Source organism: Sorex araneus, chromosome 4 (genome assembly GCF_027595985.1).
Source record: "Sorex araneus isolate mSorAra2 chromosome 4, mSorAra2.pri, whole genome shotgun sequence".
Classification (NCBI taxonomy): Eukaryota; Metazoa; Chordata; class Mammalia; order Eulipotyphla; family Soricidae; genus Sorex; species Sorex araneus.
This window is the reverse complement of record NC_073305.1, coordinates 76,988,015-77,013,051: the sequence shown is the minus strand read 5'-3', so window position 1 is coordinate 77,013,051 and position 25,037 is coordinate 76,988,015. Positions and strand designations below refer to the sequence as shown.

General features: G+C 48.8%; 1 protein-coding gene across 9 annotated transcripts in view; it reads right to left on the bottom strand.

Moving 5' to 3' along the window:
• Positions 1 to 25,037, bottom strand: part of BICRAL (BICRA like chromatin remodeling complex associated protein) — a 130,106-nt gene that overhangs the window by 82,150 nt on the left and 22,919 nt on the right. For 6 of the 9 annotated variants that reach the window (XM_055136641.1, XM_055136635.1, XM_055136643.1 and 3 more), the window contains one exon: positions 11,912 to 12,143. The exons of 2 other annotated variants lie outside the window; for them this stretch is intronic. The gene's annotated coding sequence lies outside the window, so the exon portion shown is untranslated. Of the gene's footprint in view, positions 1 to 11,911; positions 12,144 to 12,989; positions 13,043 to 25,037 lie in introns of all 9 variants that reach the window. One more of the 9 variants, XM_055136639.1, reaches the window with a different exon arrangement.

Below are 25,037 nucleotides of genomic sequence, written 5' to 3'. Positions count from 1 at the left end.
GGACCTAAGCCGGATGCCTGCACTGTGTGCCCTCTCAATCACAACCCATGCAGTGCCACACTGTGCCTAGCACTGAACTCTGGCCGGCTGACTGAGCACCACTCGGGGCGGCCCCTGGCTTGGCTGAGCACTGCCTGATTCTGGCTCCAAAACAGGAAAAAAGAGACAGAGGCTGGAGTGATAGTACAGTGGGTAGGGGTTTTGCCTTGTACGCGGCTGACATGAGTTCAACCCCTGGCATCCCATATGGTTTCCCAAGCTTGTCAGGAGTGATCCCTGAGTGCAGAGCCAGGAGTAAACCCCGAACATGCTGGATGTGGCTCCAAAACCAAACCAACAAAAAATTTAAATGATAAATAAAAGTAAATAAGATGATGATTTGACTTTAGGGGGCTGGGAGAAGCCCAAGTGGAAGAGCACATGTCTTCCACGTGCAGGACATGGGTTAGACCCTGCAACTGCACAGCCCCCAGAGCATGGCCAGGTGTGTCCCGGTAGCCCCAGCACACCACTGGGCACAGTCTCAATGACTCCAAAGCACAGCTGGCCTCTGTAATAAAAAATAAAACTTGCAAGCCTGGAAAGAGGGTTCAAACGGCTGAGCACACACTGGCACCCAGGAGGCTCGGGACTAACCCCAGCATCAAATGATCCTCTGAGCACAGCCACAAAGGACCCCAGAGCACCAAGCACTGAATGAGGAGCAGTCCCTGAGCACTGCCATGTATGGCTCCCCAAATAAGCTGAACAAGTCGCAGCATTAAGACATGAAAGATAGCTGACTCACAAAAAAACTCTGGCAGTCTTGATACTAAACTCCAATTTCTAATGTATTGAAAATGTTCATGCAACTGATTTTGACTTTCTCTCACCTTACACTTACCAACAGATTTTGAAATTTTTTCTCTCCCCAAATTAAGCTGACCACTAACAGAAGAATTGGTTCTCCTTGGGAGAGGACAAATACTCAACAAGAACTGCTGAGTATTTGTCCTTACCTTTGCATCAAGGTACTCACTCTGTGAACCTACTCATACATGTCAGGGCTAAGCTTTTTCACAGAGTCAAACAAACAAACAAACAAAACTTCCAAACATAGTTCCTTTAGCTGTTTTTGTTTTTCTTTTGGGATCACTCCCTGCGGTGCCCAGAGCTTAGTCCTGGTGGGTCTGGGGGAATACTATGGAGTGTCAAAGATGAAACCCAGGTCAGTCATGTGTAAGGCAGGTACCCTACATGCTCCTTCTGGTCCCAATTTAGTGTGCCCTAGTATGGCCTTGTTATTTGGGTTTTTTTTTTTTGGTCACACCCAGCTATGCACAGGGGTTACTCCTGGCCCATGCACTCAGGAATTACCCCTAGCAGGGCCCAGGGGACCATATGGGATGCTGGGAATAGAACCCAGGTTGGCCACGTGCAAAGCAAATGTCCTACCCGTTGTGCTATCACTCCAGCCCCTTGTTATAAAAGAACATTTATCTAGAGGGAATCATACTGTGGCTGGAGACGGAGCTTGGCAATCACTTGCAAGTCTAATTCCCCGGGTTCCATCCCTAGAACCACACAATAATTATAAAAATTAAGGGAATCGGGGCCAGAGACATAGTACAACAGGTAGGTTTGCCTTGCATGCAACTGACTCAGATTTGGTCCCTGGCATCCCATATGGTCCTCTGAGCACCACCAGGAGTGATTCCTGAGTGCAGAGCCAGAAGTAATCCCCGAGAGTGCTGGGCGTGGCCCAAAACCCAAAATAAAAAAAAAATTAAATCAATCATACATGGAACATTTCCAGTACTGACCCTGTCCCAAATCTGGTCCTATAATCATAGGGCTTATCCTGCTAACATTCCACGCAAGGGAACAACTTGAGCTGCACCATATTTAATTACAGTCTTACGTATTCTCTCTCTTCCAATTATGATTCTTGAAGTGAAAGATATGATTCACAATCCCTGCTCACTACCAAATATAGAGCCAAAATGATCCCTGTGTTTGAGTCACCACTCTATGCAAATGAAAACTGAGTGACCTGGTAAACAGACTTACTGTGATCTTTCTGCCTGTATACATCTGTTTAAACTAAAATAATGTCAGAAAGTCAATTTTATTTCAATTGAAAAAAAGAAGTCCTGAATTGGGCTAGGGATGCAGCTCAGTCTTAGAGCACTTATCTTGGATGTGTGAAGCTCTGGGCTTGCTCTTGGTACTACAAACAAGAATCCTGAATTATCTGTAAGAGAAAAACATATCTTGAACTTAAAATTTGTTTAATAGCATAAAAGACTGAGATGTTCTTGCTGGCAATTCTTTTACTTGGTTTTCTGGTTAGGGGTCACACCCAGCGGTGCACAGGGGTTGTTTGTTCCTGGCTCTGTGTTCAGGAGTGACCCCTGCTTGACAGTGTCCCACAGACTGTAGATGGTGTTGGACAATGATCCATGGTTGACTGCATGCAAGACAAGCACGTCACCACCTGTATTATTTTACAATCTGGATATTCTCTCTGGGGGAAGGGAGGTTGGGGTTTTTGGGCACCCAGTGGTACTTGGGACATGTGTGGATCCAGGGATTGAGCGAGGGCCGGGACTGTGCAAAGCAAGATCCTTAGTCCATGTACAATCTCTCTAGCCTGTCAATTCTTATTTACCAATATAATTTTATTTCTTCTATTAAAACAAAGATCATCCAAATTTAAGACCTTAAAACATTCAAGTAGCAGACTGTCACTTGTAGATTAAAACTCACACACTAGGGGTCAGAGAGACAGCACAAGGACTACAGCCCTTGTCTTGCATGCGGCAGACCCCGGTTCCGGGCACCACACGTGGTCCCAAGCACCACCACGAGCAACCTCTAAAACGCACAGAGCCAGGAACAGGTTGTTTGTGCCCCAGCGCATGGCCCCAAAACCCAAATTAACAAACTGGAAAGAATGAAATTCCACCCTAAGGCTAGGGGGTCACTGAACAGGCTGGAGTGCAGGCTGTGCATGCAGGAGGCCCAGTTTGATCCCCGCAGTACATGGCGCCCCAAGCACTAAGCTGGGTGCAGCCCCGGACCATGGCCACGTGTGGTCCAAAACCAACATAAACACACACAGGTTAGACATCAATGGCAAAATGTACAAGTGGACCTGCATGATAGATGCAAATCCCAGCTCTGTCCCTTAGCGTACCATCTTTGGTAGGTTATCTGTGCTTGCCAAGCCTCAGGCTCAGAAATAACAAAACCGCCTTACAGGCGTATTGTGAGAGGTGAAAGCAACAGTTCTCTTTCCATCCCATTTCCTGTAAAAACATCTCAGTGGCAGGTCAGGACACAAGGTTTAACTCTGGAAGCACAAGGCAGCAGCCGAAATGAGTGAAACTGAAAAGGTCACTTCCTGGCAGGCCCCACTGTCCCGTGCTTAGGTTTTACTTTAGTTCATGGAAGGATGCATTTGCGAGATGGCCAAAGGTTGCCAACACCCCCAAAAATAAACTCAGAAAATGTTCATTTTCACAATTTTATTAAAAATAAACTTATACAACAGCACAACTATGTGGGGTCAACATAGAATCAGGGAAAGCCTGGGTTTGAGCAACTCTGGTGCAGTGAGGGCTCCGGAATTTTCTGAGTGCATGCACACATGAGGTAAGGAAATGCCAGCTCCCCAACTGTTGGATATTAACCCAAAGTGTTTTAGGCTTCATCTGTGAATCGCCCCTTTTCCTCTTCCCAGAAAAGCTTCTCGTGTCCTTGCTAGCATCCCTAATTTAGTGAAAGTTTATCTTTACCCTTTCCTTTGTATCTTACCCCTCATTGTCTCAGCTCCCCAAGTCAGTCTTGATTACTTATACACCAAAAGTTTCTGTTAATTCTCAATTTTGTATTTGTTCTGCTATGTAATTTGAAGTGCTGTGTATTTGTACCTGCTTTTCTATTTCCCCTATAGCCTTTTTATATTTCCCCTATATCCTCTAGAGCAATGTTCTTTGGTTAAACACAAAAAGACCATTAATGCTATGCTCCTAATGTTTGGGAGTTGGTTGACTCTGAAATATATCTACTCCTGGACATAATTATTTGGTCAGAAGTGATAGCACAGCGGGTACAGTGTCTGCCTTACACGGGGCCAACCTGGGTTCAATTCCTTCATCCTTCTTGGAGAGCCTGGCAAGCTACCGAGAGTATCTTGCCCACATGGCAAAGCCTGGCAAGCTACCTGTAGCGTATTCAATATGCCAAAACCAGTAACAAGTCTCATAATGGAGATGTTACTGGTGCCCGCTCGAACAAATCGATGAGCAATGGGATTACAGTGATTACAGTGAATTACTTGACTCAGACTTCAGTTGCTATAGTTCCTAACACCTGAAAGGGGAGGTCTCGCTGTGGGACTGGAATGGACCCAGAGCGAGCGGCAAAGCTACCCCAGCATCAAAACGGGATGGTCTAGAGAGCATGATCTTGATGCAAATTGTTCTGACTTAAGAGATAGGACCCCCATGGGGAAGGACTAGCTGAACTGACCTGAGGACTTAGTCTGGGATTTAATAAAAGCCTGGCTTGGTCTCAGAGCCCAGAGAACTAAGTTTTGGGATCTTTATCTCTTAACTGTGTTTATCCAAATGACTAAAAGCATTGGTAAAAAGTAGAATTAATTGTTTGACTAACTGACTTAATTGTTTGATATATACGACTAGAAGGAAAGAGAAAAGCAATATAGATGTCCCTGGGAGAATGAGTTTATCTCCGCCGGAATGTTTTACCCCTGTAAATCACATGGACGTGCAGTCCTACACCTCTGACCCCCTCAGATGTTCTATAAGTATGCCAGCAGCTCTGCATTAAACGGGCCATTTTCACCATGAGGCTGTGGTCCCCTGCCTTCCTGTCTCTTTGTTGGGGAGGCCCGGGGAGGTGGGGAGGCGGCTCTGGGCCACCGAACACACACGTGTGGCAGCAGCAGCAGCCCCCGCATTTTACTTTGTGAACTCACACCCAACGCCTTCTCTTCCACCTTCTGTGAGGGTGCCTGAGGGGGACCTGCACTATCATGCCCAGCAGGGAGCTGTGCCTCCATTCAGCTCTCCTGCGCTCTCCTTCAGAGCCCCTTCCTTCTCTCAGATCCTTCTCTCCACTCTGCTTCCCTTTCCACTGTGGAACATTATTGCCCATGAGAACTGTCAGGTCAGTAACTTAGTTCACATTCTCTCGCCTCAGCTGAGTGGTACTCTCTTTACACATGTGTCCCCAGACCTGACATATTTCATAAACGTGTTTCTCCCTCAATAAACACAAAATCTTTGGCCTCCTCCCTTGACAAATGACCTTGTTATTTACTGTCTCTGTGAGGACCTGTCACCTATTTTGCATCTTTTCATTCAGTCTACTCAACTTTTCTCTAATTCCACTCTACCGATTGATCTCTAAGTAGCAATTTGGGGAATGAAGGAAGCTTGGGGGAAAGTGAGTGACAGCAGATTCAGTGCAATTGGAGAAGAGGGTAAGTGAATACTAATTACTTCCAATTGGTATCATCTAAGTCTTAGGAGAATGATTTCCCCCAATACTTAGTTTTCTCCCTCCCCACCTGTAATCTGGCATAACCACCTTGGAATGAAGGATGTCAAGAGCAAGTAAGAATCACATATTTTGGGTGCAGGGGATAGGAAGGGGTTTGGGTCACACCTGGCAGTGCTTGATGTGGTGCTGGGAATTCCAACAGGGGAAGCCAAGTACTTTCTCTACTGAACCATCATGTTTTCCTCACAGACCCCTTCCCGTTGCTGCTGCTCTCAACAACTCCCTTCTGTTTAGTTCTCATCCTTCTGCTCTACGCGAGTTCTCATACGTATTTAGTCGGCAAATTTTCCCACTTGTTTCCAAAGCTATGCTAAAGGCTCAGAAGACATCAGTGAACAGGGAAGCGAATAGTGTCAGATTCCAGCTCCCACTCCAGAATCCTGGTGTCCGCAGGTTACTTAGGCATGCTCAAGTTTGGGAGAATAAGAGGGACAATACTCTTTCAGCCTCAGTCATTTGCTCTCTGAAAGCAGTTTCTTTCACAGAAAATATGGCACTTTGAAGACAGTACAAGGCAGTGTGCAAGAAGTACCTGAACCCCAACAAATATTTAAATGGCAAATATTTGAACTGAATTCCCCTTCCACTGTGATAAGATAGGCACACAGTTCACAGCTTAAGTACTCAAGTGTTGTCCCAGTGGTGCCTCTACCCATCTTTAGAACTTTTCCATCATTCCAAATTGAAATCTGTACCCACTAATTAAATGGGGAAGGGAGGGCACACCCTGAGGTACTCAGGCTTACTCCTGGCTCTGTGCTCAGTGATCACTCCTGGAGGGCTTGTTGGACCATATGGGGTTCTGGGGATTTTACCTGGGCCAGCAGCATGTAAGGCAAGTGCCCTACCCACTCTCTTAGCTCTCCAACCCCTAATTCCTTATTAACCAAGAATGATTTTCCCAGTTAAATTCCTGGTTTTCCCTTCCTCACACCCTCCTGCCCCCTGCCACTATCTTCTCCTGTTTTCCCCTACCTCATCACTGTCATCACCCTCGTAATGCCTCTGTTGAGCTCCCTCACTTCTCTAGATCTTCCTCTCCTCTTCCTCTGTCCCTGGGGTCACAACTCCAAGCCTGGTTGAGTGGTATCACTGCTACTCCTCGCCTTGTCACAACTGAATGTTGCTGACAGAAAGCCACACAGTTCAGGGGGCTGGAGCCATAGCACAGCGGGGAGGGCGTTTGCCTTGCACGCGGCCAACCCGGGTTCGATTCCCAGCATCCCATATGGTCCCCTGAGCACCGCCAGGGGTAATTCTTGAGTGCAGAGCCAGGAGTAATCCCTGTGCATTGCCAGGTGTGACCCAAAAAGCAAAAAAAAAAAAGAAAGCCACACAGTTCAACTGATAGGTTTCCGCTTCAAGTCAGAACCACTAGCCCCTGCCAAGCATCCAGTAATGCCCAGAATTCAGACCTTATTCCCAACAGTACTCCTTCTGTTGGTTTATTATTAGGCCACACCCCTCAGGACTCAGGGACCCTTCTGGGAGAGTTGGGATGAATCCAGAAGTCCCCAGGCCAACCATGTACTCCAGCCCATTAAGCAATTTCCCCACCCAGAACCTACTATACTTACCTCAAATCATCCCAACAACTCTCTCTTCACTGGTTTTGGCTCAGTCTTCACTAAGAAAACAGAAACCAACAACATAACCCCCCGCCCCCATTCTATCTCCAATTCATAGTTTACCACATTCTCTGCCTCCACTACAGTCTGTGCTTTCTCTGATTCCCCCCAAAGACAAACCTTGTCCTGTTCTGAATTCCTTCTCTCCTCCATGAGATTTGGTTTCTTTCGTAGTCAATCTCTTCATTAGTCTCACCCTATTAAATTCTCATTACAGATCACATAGATTAGGTCCTCTGCAGCCTGTAAGAAAGTGTGCTTTTATTTCCTATCATTAAAAAAAAAGAAAGGTCTTTCTTTGGTCCTCCTGTCGCTTCTCACTTGGACAGTAAGACTTTCCCAGTAAGCCCTTTTACAACTCCTCCACTTCCCATTCTTCCAACCTGGCATCCATCCCAATATGCCAAGAAAACTGCTTGTCAAAACAGCCACCTTACATTGCCAAATTCCAGCACATAAATCATTACTTTCATTGTTTAACTTCTCAGCAGCATTTTGGCAAAGAAACCATTTCCGTTTTTTATTTTTATTTTTTGGACTACACCCGGCAATGCTCAGGGATCACTCCTGTTGAGCTCTGGGGATCATATGGGGTGCCAGGGAATCATATCCAAATTGGCTACATGCAAGGCAAGTGTCCTACCTGGGGTTCTATTGCTCTGGCCCACCACTTCCTTTTTTGTGAAAAGGCAAACTTGCTCTTCTGCTTTAATGACTGTACTTCGCCCAACCTTTAGCCACAGGAAGCAAGTTATGGTTTGTGTCTAGCCCTCTGGGATCACAGATGAGCTGGACCAGTTCTGTGACATGCCATCAGCATGCTAGTGACTCCCACAATCTAGATCCCTTAGCCCAGCTTGAATATAGGTGAATACAGATAACAATACCAGTTAGTATGATTTGGTAAATTATTTTGGGGCCTGGGAATGGTAAAAAGTATTCTATATAACAGCACTCCCAGACTCTCAAAACAAATGGATAATGTCACTGGGGTTGGAGTGCTTGGTGGGACGAGAGGGTAGGGTGCTTGCCTTGCATGTGGATGACCAGGGACTGATACTCAGCATGCCATAGGGCCCCTCATACCCCCAAGAGTCCCTGAGGGCAGAGTCAGGAGTAAGCCCTGAGCATTGGCCGGTATGTTCTGTCCCCTAAACACCCCCATAAAACTGGAACTGAAAGATGGAGCAGAGGTTAAGGCTCTTGCCCATCATGAGGTTGACCCTGGTTCGAATTCTGCCACTGCATATAGTCAGTCTTCTGAATCCCACCAGGAGGGAGGAGCCAGGAGTAAGCACTGAGTACTGCTGGGTGGGGCCCAAACAATTCCAAAAATTATTTAAAAAACAGAACTAGAAATAAAGGTTCAGGGAGATTAAAAGGTCTGAAACACATGCTTTCCAAATAGGGGCCTAGGCTCTGATCCCTGGCACCATGGTCCTCCACAAGCACTAAGAAGTGATCAAAAAAACAAAAACAAATCCCATTGCTGCCCTAATCGAAGCCTTCTATAAGCTGCTAGTGTTAAATTAAAATTGAAAACACTTAAATCCCCCTGTGATCTAGTACACCCAAAGCCTTCTTCAGTCAGCTCTCTGCACCTGTTCCCTGGGCCTGGGCCTCTCTGGCTTTTCACAAGGCTTGCAGAAGCTGTTTCATGACTCAGCTACAATTTACCTCTTCAAAGCACTGACACACCTTGATTCTTAGTAGTTAAGTCATTGACCCAACACATTTAGCTCCACCAGCTTATTAATTTAAATTTTCCTTTGTCTGTAATTACCTTATTTCCCGTCTTCTCTACTGTATCATAAATTATGAGGGCAGAAATCGATCTGTTTGAAATGTCACTGAGGCCACTTTAATTAGGTTTGGGCCAGAGAGACAGTGCTCGGTAAGGCACTTGGCCTTCCATGTGGCTGACTGGTGTTTAATCCCTGGCATCCCATATGGACCTCCTAGCCTGCAAGGAGTAATTACTGAGTGCAGAATCAGGAGCAACCCCTGAGCATGGCCGGGTGTGGCAAAATAACAACAAAAAATGTGGACTTTCTTGTACAAAGACATATAGTACCCTAAATGTATTTTCCCCCATTTTGGGGGTGTGTGTGGAATGGGGCCTCTTCTGGTGGTGCCGGGGAGACCATATGGAATGCCACAGATAGACACAAGGTCAGCCCCAGCAAGGCAAGTGCCCTACCCACTGTATTATATCTCGGGTCCCCTAAATCTACAATTTATAACGAGATTCACCCCAGTTGAATCTAATCCCCAGGTTTATAGACCAAGAAAACCTCTGTGGTCCAACTTTGTGAACCTCAGCTCCTTTCTTCAGAATCCGGTAAGATCAAGACTGAAGAACTGGGGGCCAGAGTGAGAGCACAGCAGGTAGGGCCTTTGCCTTGCACACGGCAGACCGGTTCAATCCGTGGCATCCCGTATGGTCCTCCGAGCACCGCCAGAAGTAATTCCTGAGTGCATGAGCCAGGAGTGGCCCCTGAGTACCGCGGGGTGTGACTCCCCCCCACCCCCCAAAAAAAAAGAAAGACTGAAGAACTGACACAGTAAGTGTAAGACTTTACGTAGCATCAAGCACAACTCTGGTATACAACAGTGCTCAACAGGTCTTACTGAACAGTCTAAAAGCACCCACGATCTGTGTTTATAAACAAAAGGACACACCTAGAGGTGTCACCATTATTTTTATCCCCCAGGATTAACTATTTGTTTCCCATCTCTGCTGACAGCTGCACCTCCTTCCTCCTCCCAATCACTAACCAAAAACAAAGTGCACCTCTCCCACCCCACCCAATCTCCACAAACAGCTACTTGGACCTACTGGGTGTATGTGTTGGGGGCGGCGATTAAGGCTTTTTAAAGGGAACGCTTTAGTGAATTGGGGGGTAACTAGGAAGCCTTAAACGGACAAAAAAAAAAAAAAGACAAATTCACAAACATCGAGCGATTTTTTTTTAAAGAAAGGTAACGGGACATAACACCTCGAAATGTTTTAAAACAAGTTCAATTTATTATTATTCTTTTTTGTCTCGGCTTTCTAGAAAACACTTCGTTCCTTAGCGCTGGATTCGGTAATAATAGCAAAGCCCACACTTGCGCGTCACATCCCCACAATCCGGCTACGAGATCCGAGCCTCTCCGGGGTTTAAGATACAACCCAGAAAGAAAGGAGCGAAAGGAACCTAGGAACAAGAGAACCGCGTTACAGCTCGCCCCGGCCTCCCCGCCCCAGTGGCGATTAAACCAACGACAGCGCGGTGCCGTTCTTCCACCTGGCTCGCCCACCACCTGCAGGCCCGGGGGGCGGCCCCCCGCCCGCCGGCCCAGCCCTCCGCGGAGAAACAAAGGGTGCTGAGGCCCCGCGCCCCCGGCCCGCACCGGCTCCCGGGCCCGCCAAGGGCGCCGCCCGGCCGGCCGGCCGGGAAGATGGCGCCCGCCGAGCTCCGAACTGCGCCACCAGCGCTGGCGGCGGGCCAGGCCCAGCGCCATCTTACCGCCTCCCGCCGCCGCCCCCCCGCCCCTCAGCGCCTCAGCCCCGCGGCCCTCAGTACCGCGGCCCTCAGCCCCTCAGCGCCTGGCCCTCAGCGCCTCAGCCCCGCGACCCTCAGTCCCGGGCCCTCAGCACCGCGGCCCTCAGCGCCTCAGCCCCGCGGCCCTCAGCGCCTCAGCCCTCAGCCGCGCTCGCCGCCGCCGCCGCCCGTGTCGGCGGCCCCGGCGCGAGGCGCCACGCGAGGCCGGGTCGCACCCGAGCTCCCCGGGGCGGCGGCGGCGGGCGCCCCCGAAACGCCGCCGCGTCCCCTCCCCCTCCCGAGACGCGGGCTCCATTTTGCCGGGCGCCCCAGAAAAACGCCGACTCCCGGCCCGGGCGCCTCGGAGCGTGCGAGGGCGCGAGGAGGGGAGAAAACGGGAGAGAAGCGGCGACTGGGTCGGGGGGAGGGCGGAGGAGAGCGAGGGGAGGGGACTGGGGAAGCCGCCCGCGTCCGCCCGCCGTCACTCGGGCCCGCCGAGCCCCCGCTCCCCCCTTCCCGGCTCCCGGCGGCTCCGGGGGGCGGCCGGGCGCCCGCGCTCGCGCGCACACGCCTAATTCTCCCCGGCTCAATCAATGAGTCATTAAAAGGCTTCCCTCCCCTCGCCGCCCCCCTGCCCGGCGCTCCCGCTCCCCGCTCCAGAAAATTTGCATCCGCGGAAAAGGACGGGGAGAGAGGAAACGGGGGGGGGAGCCCCGCCGGCGCCCGCCGTGTGTGTGTGTGAGAGAGAGTGTGAGGGGGGGCGGGGGTCCCCCCGCGAGGCGCCCCCAGCCCGCCGCCCCCGCCGCGCCGCGCCGCCGGGTCTCGGCGGGGCCCGGGCGGAGGCAGCTCCCGGTTCCCCCCCCGCCCCGGTTTCCCCCTCTCCGTGTCCATTAAACATCCACCCACCGCCACCATCACCCACCCACAAACCCACCCCCCCCAAAAAAAACAGCGCCTGAGCCAATAGCTCTCTGGGCTGAAACCTAATCTCGGCGCGGGGCGAGCCGCGTCTAATTTGCTCCTCTTTCTCCCTGTCCGTCCGCGGCCCCCCCGCCGCGCGCCCGCCCCCACCCGCGCGGGCGGCCGCCGCCGGAGGACGTGGTGTGGCTTCTCTCCTTTTTTTTTCCTCTCTCTCTCCTTGAAATTTTTATCACAAAATTATAATACACTCAAAGGGAAACTCACCGTCATGAAAAAGCAGTGCCTTGTCAACGGGGTTTCTGCGCCATCGCACCAGGGGCGGCGGCGGCGGCGGCGGGCGCGGGGCGCGGGCGCGGGCGCTCCCGGCCGAGCGGCGCCGGCCACACGCGCTCCGCCGCTCTCTCTCGCTCACCCCCGCGCCGGGCGGCGGGGCCCGCTCCCCGCGCCGGCCGCCGCGCCGCTCGCCCGGCGGCTACCTCCAAACTTCGCTCCTCGCCTAGCAGAGAACGTGGAGATTAGGATTTTTTTTTTTAATTACCAAAAAAAATTTTTTTTTCTGTTTAAAAATTTTTTAAAAATCAAGCTTCTCAAGCTGTTAATTCCTGTTTCCTTTGGGACTCTTTTTTTAACTTCAGAAATAGATTCGTTTATTTAAGAAACAGGTTTATTTGGCTGGCTGACTCCCCCCCCTTTTTTTCAGACCTACGCGATGCTGTTCTCCGCAGGCGCCCTGACACCGCGGCGCGCACACAGACACACTCTCCACCTTGGGTCGGGGAGGGCGGTCTAGGGGGCAGGTGTTTCAAAGCAAAACCCCAGTATTTGTTTGGAACCAGCCCCAGTAAATACTTTTCCTGCATTCCAATCCTAACCCATCACTTGAACTTAGCCAACAATGATTCCCTCCAACTTTCAAATGCACTACGGTCGCCTTTGCTGTAGCCGTGAAACCTTATCTGCGAACCCGTAAGTCAACATTAAAGACACACAGACACCGCGGCAGAAACAACTCCGGCAGCCAAGATGAGGATGAGGAGTCAGGCCACTCAGAGCAGGAATTTCTACCGCCTTTTCTGTCTGCAGAGTGCCCTTATCACCGGTTTGTGGAATTTCCTTAGATCCTCCACAGTCTTAAAAGGGAAGCTACCCAACTCATTGGTCCAAGTATAATTACTAGCCATTTAAAATCTCAAATTGTTGAGACTTCTCCACAAAACATGTACTACCCAGAGAGTTTAAGGAAATGTTAATTACAATGCTGTGGGCTGGGAATTGGTGCCTTTGTGGTCTAGGTTGATTTTCCCAGGGAGTGCTCAAGAAAACATGCTGGGGGGTGTCTTACTTTAAATAAACACCAAAGATAGATGAAAGGATGTGTAGGATCATTTTTGCATCCTAAAAGAATGATACAGAATGTTATTATTAAAATACATAGGAAAGCCCCAGAAGTGTTCTAAATTATTAAAATTTTTTTTTTTTTTTTTTTTTTTTTTTGCTTTTTGGGTCACACCTGGCGATGCACAGGGGTTACTCCTGGCTCTGCACTCAGGAATTATCCCTGGCGGTGCTCAGGGGACCATATGGGATGCTGGGATTTGAACCCGGGTCGGCCGCGTGCAAGGCAAACGCCCTACCCGCTGTGCTATCTCTCCAGCCCCCTAAATTATTAAAATTTTTGAATTTAATTTTATTTTGGGGGGGGCCACACCCTGTGATGCTCAGGGATCACTCCTGGTGGTGCTCAGGGGAACCTCTGCAGTATCCACGACTGAAGGTACCTTACTCCCTATGCTATTTCTCCAGTCCCTGTTCTAAAAGATTTTCAAGTGGCTTTTAATTGTGCTGAAGTTGATAAACAATTTATTCAGACCCATATCCCATAAAATATTTGGTGGGTAAATAAAATATCTAGGTTTAGATTACTCAAGTCTCTATTCCCCAGCCATTTAAAAAAGTAAAGGTGTTGGGGCCCAGGCAACACAATACAGCAGGTAAGGTGCCTGCCTTTTGTCCCCTGGGGCCTGCCAGGAGTGATTCCTGAGTACAGAGCATGGCCAGGTGAGTAACCCCTGAGCATGGCCAGGTGTGGCCCAAATACAAAAAAAAAAAAAAAAAAAAAGGTAAAGGTGCTGGCGCTGCTTGCTTGTGATCTAAGAATGCTACTTGCTACTGTGGCTCTACATGGCACAAATAAATGTGTCATGGTTAGGATACAGTGTTGTCATGTTGGAGATAGAAGTCTTTTGGGGGATAAAAATAACCACCACCTAATTTTATACCAGTGTCTGTCCTTGGTCCTTCATAATGTATGCTTTGTCTTTAGAGCAGCCTTAAAAATACATTGTATGATTTAGTATCACATTGTATCACTGAGGTGTTTTCTCAGGAGAGGTGCTTCACCTTAAGCCAGGGCCTTCCTGGAACTGTAGTCCTTGCATAAATTAGCATATTTCTCTACACTTGACAGTTGGATCAACCAGTTTTTTAATTGGCTTGAGAAATTTTTAAACATATTTTAAAGTGCCTCTGGATTGGCTGGAATTTAATTATCATACATGCTTGGAAGAATTACATTTCAAAAGAGTCCATGGATTATTCATTGCAATTAGGGCCCACCAAACAAGTTTTACAGCTGTTGCTGCACAGCTTCAATGAAATATTAATGGATTTCAGAAAGCTAATCTCCGAGTCTGCCAAAACCCCGAAGAAACAAATCAGACTTTAAAAGATCACCTAGGGCCGAAGAGATAGTACAGGGGGTAGGGTGCTTGCCTTACACGTGACTGACCCAGGATCAATCCCCCCCGAATCTCATACAGTCCCTGAGCACAACCAGGAGTGATTCCTGAGTGCAGAGCCAGGAGTACCCCCTCTGGCTCCCCTTTCTTCTTTTCTTTTCATTTGGCCAGACCCAGCAGGTGTGGCCCCAAAGCAAACAACAACAAATTCACCTAACTGAACTGCATTTGTATACTCAGAAATTGTAGAGCCCCACTGTAGGCTTTTTTTTTTTTCTGGCTTTTTGGGCCACCTCAGTGATGCTCAGGGCTTACTCTACTCCTGGCTCTGCACTCAGGAATCACTGCTGGCAGTGCTCAGGGGACATATGGGATGCCGGGGATCAAACCTGGGTTAGCTGGTGCAAGGCAGAGGCCCTATCCACTGTACTATCACTCAGCCCACCCCCGCACTGCCCCTCACAAAGAATGCCCAAATATAAAAGCACTAAGATTTACTGAGGGCCTACTAAGTGCTAAGTAGGCCGTATTAGCTAGATACTGAAATATAGGAGATTACTGCAGAATTGTACTATTTTAGAGTAAGATCCTAATTTTGTAGAAGAGGCACCCAGTGGTTTCAGAAATTTAACTGGGGTCATCACCCTAATAAGGGGTGTTGGGTTGACTCAAATGCAGCCTTCCTTCAAGGCCTGAAAAGGACATGAGAACAAATAGTTGGTGGCTTTCATACAGAGTTCAGTGGCCTGGCACAGGCAAGAACTAACCCTCTAATTAGAACAGACCTACTTTGAGAAAGACAGTTGTCAATCTAATTAAAATGTGTGTGTATGTGTGTGTGTGTGGGGGGGGTGGTTGTAATCAGCAGTGCAGGGGGAAGGGAGGATTTATCAGGCATCACCAAAATCAAAGTCACTAATAATATAGTAATAATAGAGCAAAATCAACTTAACTTCCCCCATAATTAAAAAATGAAACATTTCGGTAAGGGCTATACCTACATATATAAAAAGTTGGATTATGACTTACACAGGCAAAATTTGGCTTTTGTAAGATTACTAAGTTTTTTTAGGAGAAAAGTTTTCTTTCTTTGTCCCTCTTCCCCCTTTTTTGATTTTTGGGTCGTATTTGGCTGTGCTTAGGGCTTACTCCTGACTCTGCTCAGTGAGCACTCCTGGTGGTGCTGGGGGGGCCATATTTGGCACAGAGGATTGAACCAAGGCTAGATGCATGTTCTACAAACACCTGAACCCCTGTACTATTTGTTTGGCTCCTCTTTCTTCTTTTCTTTTCATTTGATCAGACCCTGCAGTGCTCAGGGGAAACTCATGGCTCAGTGCTCCAGGGATCATATGTTGCCAGGGATTGAATCTGGGGTTCCCACATGTACTCCTGCTGAACCATCTCCCTGGTTCAAAGAATGAAGTTCTTTGGGGGGTGGAGACACACTCAGCCATGCTCAGGGGACCATGCAGTGCCAAGGATCACACCCAGACCTTCTGCATGCAAAGTATATGATTCTGGCCCACTAGCCGTCTCTCGGTCCCCAGATGAAATGATTATGCCTATGATTCCCATTTGCATATGTGACCTCATCAGATAGGCAAATCTGCATGGGGTGAGGATTGTAATTATAACTGGAAGTGTTTTTGCATGTGTTTGGGCTGGGACTGGAAGCCTGGGTTCAACCCCCTGCCGCCCCAGCACTCCTGGGAGCAAGCCCCAAACACTGTTTTTCCACTGGGCTGGGGACAGCACCAGAGCACCACAGGATGAGGCCCCCAAGGCAAAAGCCATGTTCATATGTCAGTGAAAGTGAAATTATTTTATTTATTTTTCTTTTCTTCCTCCCATGTTCCCCTGGGTTGGCTAAAGTGTCTCATTGGGGGCACTGTAAATAGAAGAGATGAAATGATGCCATGCAGGACCTGTGGTGTCCTGGGCGCAGAAACATCCAAAGGCACCAAACAGACCAGATGAGTAAATGGTCTGTCTGGTATTTGTGTGATCCTTTGTGATTCTCCATGTCCATGGAGGGAGCAATAGGACCGCAGAAGGGCACTTGTCTTGCACATAGCCAACCCAGGTTTGATGCCTAGCATCCCATAGGGACCCCTAAACAACTCCAGGAATAAAATTTCAGAGTGCAGAGCCAGGGGTAACCCCTGAGCATCTCTAGGTGTGGCTCTCAAAACAAAACAAACAAAACAAATGTACACACTTTCACTTATCTTTAGGAATAATTATATTCTGGGGCTAAAGTCCCCCTCTCTCTTATCGTTTAGGCCTTATCCCTGCCACTACTTAGTCACAGAATCTGGCTGTGCACTCAGACTGACCTGGGTTCAAATTCCACTGTTGTAACATACCAGGTGTGTGGCTGAGGGCATGTTTCTTTCACACCTCAGAGCCTCCACTTCCTCATTGATGAAATGGGGACTAATTATAGGGCCTACAGGAGAGGGTTATTTTAATATCGGGAACTAGTGCAAACAAAACAATTCAGCAAATAAAATGCCCAAAACAACGAGCAATCAGTATGTTGAGATAGTATTACATGGCCTGACTTGAATTATGGGTCTGGTTCCATGTGGAATCCTCCTGTGTGTATCTCGAATGGCAGTGGCACAGGGATCCACTTAAGAGATCCCTCTTGTAGGGCCAGAGAGATACAATACAGTGGAAGGGCATTTGCCTTGTACACAGCTGACCCAGGTTTGATCCTTGGCATCCTATAAGGTCACTTGAGCACCACTAGGAACGATCCCTGAGCACAGAGCTAGGAGTAAGCTCAGAGGACCATGTGTGTGTGTGTGTGTCTGTGTGTCTGTGTGTCTGTGTGTTCTGTTTACTCCTGGATAGCTTTCTCAAGGTTTTCTAGCCTCTGCAGGCCTGAGACCCATATATGAGGGACTATGCATATAAAACTTGAGCTACATCCAACTATTGCCTGGCTTCTCACAGTCATCATGCCTAATGGTTAGAACTCTTCCTCTCTTGGAGTGAGAGAAACAGTACAGAGGGTAGGGCATTTGGCTTGAACAAGGGTGAGCTGGGTTCAACCCCCAGAATCCTGGATGGTCCCCCCGCACTGTCAGGAGTGATTCCTGAGTGCAGAGATAGGACTAACCCCCGAACATCTTTAGGTGTGGTCCAAACACACACACACACACACACACACACACACACACACACACACACACACACACTCTTCTTCTCCCATTGTCTATATCTCTGTCACTGTCACTTTTCAACCCAATCTTGGCAGTGTTTGGGGGTTGCCCCCAGGGCAAATGGGGGGGTTCAAACAGTGCCAGGAATCAAACCCAGGGCTCCACCATGCAAAACTTGCCCTCCAGTTCTCTCAGATAGCCTCCCGGTCTCATCCTAGCCTTTTAAAACTTCCCTTACTTCAGTTTCCTCATCTGTTAATGAAGGAAAGAATACTTAGCACTTGGGTGGGTGGAGAGAGAGTTAAATGGCCAGGTACACAAAACTCATTGCTTCTAGGATGGACAATCTCTCACAGGAGTTCAGACATGATCGTCACCTTTAAGAGTGGCTCCCAAACCCAAAAGTCAGACCCCAAAGCCCTTGTTTTAGTGCCAGCATGTAGTAAATACTCCAGAACAGTTACAGTTATTGTTCTAACACTATTAGAAATATTGTGGGGGGCTGGAGAGATAGCACAGCGGGGAGGGCGTTTGCCTTGCACATGGCCGACCCGGGTTCAAATCCCAGCATCCCATATGGTCCCCTGAGCATGGCCAGGGGTGGTTCCTGAGTGCAGAGCCAGGAGTAACCCCTGTGCATCGCCAGGTGTGACCCCCCCCCCAAAAAAAAGAAATATTGTGGTATGGTTGTCAAAGCACAGGTAACAAGCAACGTACTGGAATTACAGACTATCTTTTCAACCTGCCTGTATATTTATTTGATGCGTGAATACAGACACTGTAACTCATCTTTGTAGAGACTGAGGCTATTCTAGTCAAGACATAATTCAAGCTGGTTATTTTCCGTGACAGACCTTTGGGGGAAAAAATATCTTAACTCCTAAAAGCTTAGGAGTACAAGGATAGGATAGGACAGGGAGTGTGGCAGAATGAAGGGGGGCGGAGAGAGAGAGGAGAGAGAGAGAGAGAGAGAGAGAGAGTTCCAGCACTTTTACTGGTCTTACGGTCTCACACATGGAGCTGTGAGGGAGAAGGCTGAGATCAGGTTATGAGGACGGAGCCCAGGAAGGCTGGCTGGGCTGGCTGTCAAGGCACCATTTCCCAAGTTCCTTGGGTGTCTCTGCCACATGCTAACCCCTTATCACTGAGCTTTCCTTCCCCGGCACCAGGCTGGGAGCACAGCAGGCTGCAGAGGCAGGAGAGGAGGCTGGTGGGTGCTACTATTCACACAGAAATACTACTACAGCCCTCGGAAACTGCTGAGAAAATCCACCTCAGAGATAGAATAACCAAAAAAAGGCTTGGTAAATGCCAGTGTTCCTTCCCTCTGAAAAGGCAAGCACTAAGACATCTGAAGGAACAGTTTCCAAAAAGATGACTTATTAAGTGCAAGTTACAGACGAAGATGTAAGGGGGGTTGTTGGATTATAGTTCCAAGAATTTTAAGCTCAACATTGGGTTGTCCTTTCTGCTCCTGCAGGGAGCTTAACTGAATTATGCCCATTACAGTGCTACTGGGGGCACAACCTATCACACTGGGGCACTCCCAATCCTCCGCGTTTATCTCTCCTTTGTGCTCTTCTTCCCTTATCTGTTAGTGACAAATATCTCCAAATCAGACACAGTAACTTATAAAGCCAAACCTTTTGATGGCTCAGGATCTTGTATTTGTAAGTGAAATACTGCTTTTCTTTTTCCTTTATGTCTTATACATATTTTCCTTTCCTTTTTTGCTTGTTGGGTCACACCCAGCGACACACAGGGGTTACTCCTGGCTTTGCACTCAGGAATTACTCCTGGCAGTGCGCAGGGGACCATATGGGATGCTGGGAATCGAACCCAGGTCAGCCTCGTGCAAGGCAAATGCCTTACCCACTGTGCTATTGCTCCAGCCCCAATGTCCTTTTTTTCTATAGCCACAGGAAGACAGTTAATGGTATGTTTTTGTAATTAACTCTGAAATATTTACTCCTGAGCAATGATCACATTTACTTGACTTAAGTGTCAGTTGCCCTTAGATTGACCTTAGTTCCTTAACACCCCAAAAAGTGGGTTCTGCCAAGGGACTTGAATGGAACCGGGGCAAGCTATAAGCTACCCTGGCTCCAAGAAGGGACAGCCTAAGTGCCATAAGAAGTCTGAGTTGTTAAGAGTATGGTCATGGAGCAAACTGTTATGATCCAAACAGAAGTAACTGAGTAAAGACCTATTAGGGTAGGAAAAACCAACCTGGCCTGAGGAGGATTGTAGTCTGGGAAACAGAGCTAGATGTCCCCAGGAAAACACACCCTTTACCTGAATCCAGAGAGAACATTTAAGCTTGGATGAAAGTCTGTATCTCTTACTGTGTTCATACAAAATGACTAGAAATACTACTAAGACATAAATTTAATACGGTTGTTTAAATAGATTACCAGTGAAAGAGAGAGGAAGGCAATGTGCCCTTAGATGGAATTTTCCCCCTGGATCTCCTAGTAGGAAGCTAGAGTGCTGGAGCCCCTAGATGGAATTCTGACCTTGGGGGGATCTCCTAGAAGAATTTCCCCTAAAGGAGGGGCTTTTTATCTGTTCACTGTTTATAATAATGTTCAACCACACCTATGTGTAACTGCTGCCCCCAATCCGTCACGATTTCTCTGTAATAATGCTGATACAGGAGCTGGAGTGATAGTACAGCTGATAGGGCGTTTGCCTTGCACGCACCCGACCTGGGTTGATTCCAAGCATCCCGAGCACCGCCAGGAGTAATTCCTGAGTGCGTGAGCCAGGAGTAACCCCTGTGCATCGCTGGGTGTGACCCAAAAAGCAAATAAAAAAAAAATAATGCTGATACATGTTAATAAAGTGCCACTGGTTACCAGCCTGTGGACTCATTCCTTTGTCCACCAGCTGGAGGAATGGTCATTAACCCTGAAAGCACCAGGGGACCCTGGTCACGGTGGGAGAGCAACTCAGACAACTGGCGCCTGAACAGGGATGCCTCAGAACTTATTCAGGGGGTGGCTACTGGAATAACAGTACAGCAGATAGGATGCTTGTCTTGCATGCAACCAACCCTAGTTCAATAATCGTCGGCACCCCATATGGTCCCCCCAAGCTCCACTAAGAGTGATCCCTGAGCACTGCTAGCTGTGGCCCAAAACCAAATAAACAAAAGACAAAGATGAGGCCAGAGAAATACTACAGTGGCAAAGTTACCTGCCTTGTGGACTCAAGTCCAATTCCTGGCTCCATGTATCCCCTGAACACCATCAGGAGTGACCCTTGAGCACAGAGCCAGGAGTAAGCCCTGAGCTCTGCTGGCTGCGGCCCAACTCCCTCCACCCCAAACCCCACCCCCCAAAAAAGGACAAAGAGGGGCTGGAGCGATAATACAGAGGCTAAGGCACTTGCCTTGCACGCAGCAAACCCAGGTTTGAGCCCCGGCATCCCATATGGTCCTCTGAGCACTGCTGGGATTGAACCAGCATGTAGAGCCAGGAACATACCCTGAGGATCATTGAGTGTGGCCCCCTAAACAAACAATAAGTACTAAGAAGGAAACAAACACCAAGCCCACCAGGCTGGAGCCTCAACACTGAGTTAGAAATTGGATGGAGCGGAGACATAGGCTGACCCTCCCCTAGTACTTTGTTCCCCGAGCACCACCTTCTCATTTGGGCTCAAGAGAGGAAATCAGGCAGACTTCAAGCCCTTGTGAAATTTCCTCATATAATTTTCTGTCTTAAGTCTCCTTAATTACTAGTTCCATTTCCTGAGTAACTCTGATAGGACAGAGGTGGCTCCCTGACCAAAGGGACAAGGACTCTCGTATCCTGAGAAGTTTATGCAGTCCCCTCGCTATGAATCAAAGCAAACCACCTAGCACTGGGGGGTATTTCTCATCTGAAGGGAGTCAGGTCTAAGACAAGCAGGAGGTTGTTCAGAGATGGGCTTTGGAGCAAAGGCCACGTCCAAGCTGGAGTCATTCACATGGGGGAATGGTGAAAAGTGGATGAATTATTCTGGCCTGCCACCAGGGGCACCGACAAAACTCAAGCACATCCCCTTTGGAATGTGATCTCTCTAATTGCTGAGTTCCTAGACCAATCTCTGAGATGTTTTGGGATTACCTACAATTGCTCGTTCCCTCCTCTCCCTATACACCACACAGCCCACATGCGAAATCTCTCTCAAATTCAACTCCTCTTCATTAAGTGCCTTCACCTAACCTCTTTTTGGCCTACCAATTTTGATGCTCTACAATCAAATAGAAAACAATCTGAATTGCTACAGAAATCACCTCTTTAAAAGCCCTGAATTGGTTTGTTATGTCACCTCATTGCCTGGGGGAGTTTTTCAGAAGTATGGATTCCCATGGGGGACAGTCCTCGTGTGCCATTTGTCCTTCCAGAGATTCCTTAATGAGCTTCTTCTCCCCAGGTGCACAAACCCTTCCCGATTACTCCACAGGCTAATCAAGAAGCATATCCTGTCCCATGAATAAAAGCATCCAATTTGGATACCTCTCAACCTTGTCCCACTGCATGGAAGGCCTGTCTTCCTCTCGGGCAAGCCCACATCTCCAAAAACCAGCTCAGGGGCTGTGATGACAGCACAGTGGGGAGGGCCTCTGCCTAGCACCCCTGGCCTGGGTTCCACCCTTGGCACCCTATATGGCCCCCCGAGTCTGCCAGGAGTGATAGCTGAGCGCAGAGCCAGAACTCAGCTCTAAGCACCGATGGATGTGACCCCAAACCACTGTAGCACTGTTGTCCCGTTGTTCATCAATTCGCTTGAGCGGGCACCGGTAGTGTCTCCATTGTGAGACTTGTTGTTACTGTAGTTACTCTTTTGGGCATACGCCATGGGTATCTTGCCAAGATCTTCTGTGCGGGCGGGATACTCTTGGTAGCTTATCAGGCTCTCCGAGAGAGATGGAGGAATCGAACCCAGGTCAGCCACATGCAAGGCAAACACCCTATCTGCTGTGCTATCGCTCCAGCCCTACCCCAAACAAAACCAACCAAAACCAAGATCCAGCTCAAACGCCACTTCCCTAGGACTCTGCTTCCACCTCCTCCAACAGGAGTTCATCTCTACCTGAGACTCAATTCCAAGAAGTGTACTTCACGTTACAATTCAGCAACAGGGAAACAAAGATTGGGAAGGCCTATCAAGACCTATTAGACAGCACTAGAAACACATCAGAGGGCTTGTCTGTTTGCTTGGGAGCCACATGGCAGTGCTCAGGGCTTACTCCTGCTGGTGTTCAGGGGACCCTATGGGGCGCTGGGGCTCAAACCGCATGCAAGGCAAGTGCCCTACGCACTGTACTATAGCTCCAGCCCCTATATAACACCACTGACCCAGGTTCCATCCCCAGTACCCCATAGAGATCCCCCAAGCCCTCCAGCAGTGACCCCTGAGCACAACTGAATAGGTGCCAAAACAAAATAAAGCAAAACCAAACTTCCTACAGAGGATGAATGACTTTTCTTTCTTTCCTTCCTTTCCTTCTTTCTTCTCTGCAGTGCCAGGGCTAGAACCCCAGGCCCCATGCATGTAAGGCGTGTGATGTTCCACTGAGCTACAAATCCAGCCCCTATTTTTCTCATTTAAAAAAAATTGCTGCTGCTGCTCTCTTGTAAATGAATCTTATAAGCACTAATGGACGATTAGCCCCCAAGTGAAAATACAGCTGAAAATGAAAACTGGACTCCCTCCTATTAGCATTGGACACTGGAAACTTACCGCTTTAATACTATGTATCAAACCACCCAATAACGACCTGTTTACAGCCTCTCTACACCCTCTGCTTCCCTCCTCCCAAACACAGTTCTAGAACCAAGTCAGTCTGTACTTGGACAGCTACACAGCTGTTGACAAAATGCAGAAACAGAGGCCTGGAGAAGGAATCACTGCATTGCTCTGCTCATGTTGCACTGCACTGGTTGCCGACCCCTCTCTCCCCCACTAGCCACCCCCATTAGGGTTCACAATATAGACTTATCAGTGACTTCCGGAAGGCCTGGCTGGGAATCTTACTAGCTCTAACCGGTTAACAGCAATTAAAAAAAAAAAAAAAAGGCCATCGTCTTTCAGTACAGTTTAAAGAGGAGCAAATTCTCTCCTAATCAAAAAAAAAAAAAAAAAAAGGCAACAAAAGCAACAAAAAAGTCCCACGTTACCAGCAAGCAAAACCAACCGGAAAATATTTTTGTCAGGTTTCTAGCTTGCCAAGTTCCTGCAAACGTGGGCAAACAAATCTCTTACTTGCTTTTGAAGCGAATATTCAAAAGCCTCAAAACCATCCTTCCGGACCACTTCAGAAAGGAAACTCCCGGCCCCCACCCCGCCCCCCAAGCCGCCCTCCAGCCCCCCACATCCACCCCAACACCCGGGGGGAGCGTGTGTAAATAGAGCCCCTTCTAGCTGCAAGGCCCAGAGCTCGCACTAGGCTGCCCGCATCCACACAAACAAATGAGAAAGTAAAACCCCAGCGGGAGGGCAGAGCCCTGAGAGGAAGCGCTGCCAGCAGCCCCTTGTACCTGTGTCTGGTGGGCCAAGAGTTGGGAGGGGGAGGGAGCCCGCAGAGGGAAGGGATCCTTCTGTGGCATGTGGCTCCAGGCTCCAGCGGCAGGAAACCTGCACAAGACATCCCCAACTGCACCTGCTCATTTACAGAAAGCAGCATCATTACTGTGAAGCTTCAGTGCCAGTGTCTAGCCGGGTGTGGGGCGCAGGCGAGAAGGGTCGGGCACCCTGTGCCATGCACACAGCTGGTCCAGGAGCTGGAGGAGGGGATGGAGGGTCTTGCAGCAGTGAGGAGGCACCCGGCATGGGTCCCCCAGCTGGGGGAGATAGACCCAGAGGCAGGGTGGGCTGCAGGCAGCAGCGGTTAAGAGAATGAGGGGCTCTAGCTCCTGGCAGGGGTGTAGGTGCCTGTTTAGGTGGGTTTTCAGGTTGCAGGTGATAAAGCCAGAGCTGTGAACTCCTGGGACTTGGGGTCATCATTCATAAAAGATCAAATAAGGGTCGGAGAGAGCACAGCAGGAAGGGTGCTTGCCTTGTACACAGCTGACCGGGACTGGATCCCCGGCAACCCATATAGTCCCTGAGCACCAGGAGGAGTGATCCCTGAGCATCTGCTAGATATGACTCCTGCCCTCTTCCGCACCCCCCCAGGGCCCCACAAAGATATAGTTGAAACTAATTTTACATAGTGAGGATGTAAACTCTGGTGTGTGTGGTGTGTAGTGTGTGTGTGTGTGTGTGTGTGTGTGTGTTTCTGGTGTCACATTCAAGGTGCCTGCTCTGTCAGTAATCCATTCCTAACTAAAATATATTTCTTACTTATTTCAATGACTTAAGAGATTTTGTGAGGAGTCACAGCGGGTAGGGCATTTGTCTTGCACGAGGCCAGCCTGGGTTCAATTCCCAGCATCCCAGATGGAGTGTACTTGCCCCCTCCCCCCAGCACTGCCAGGAGTGATCTCT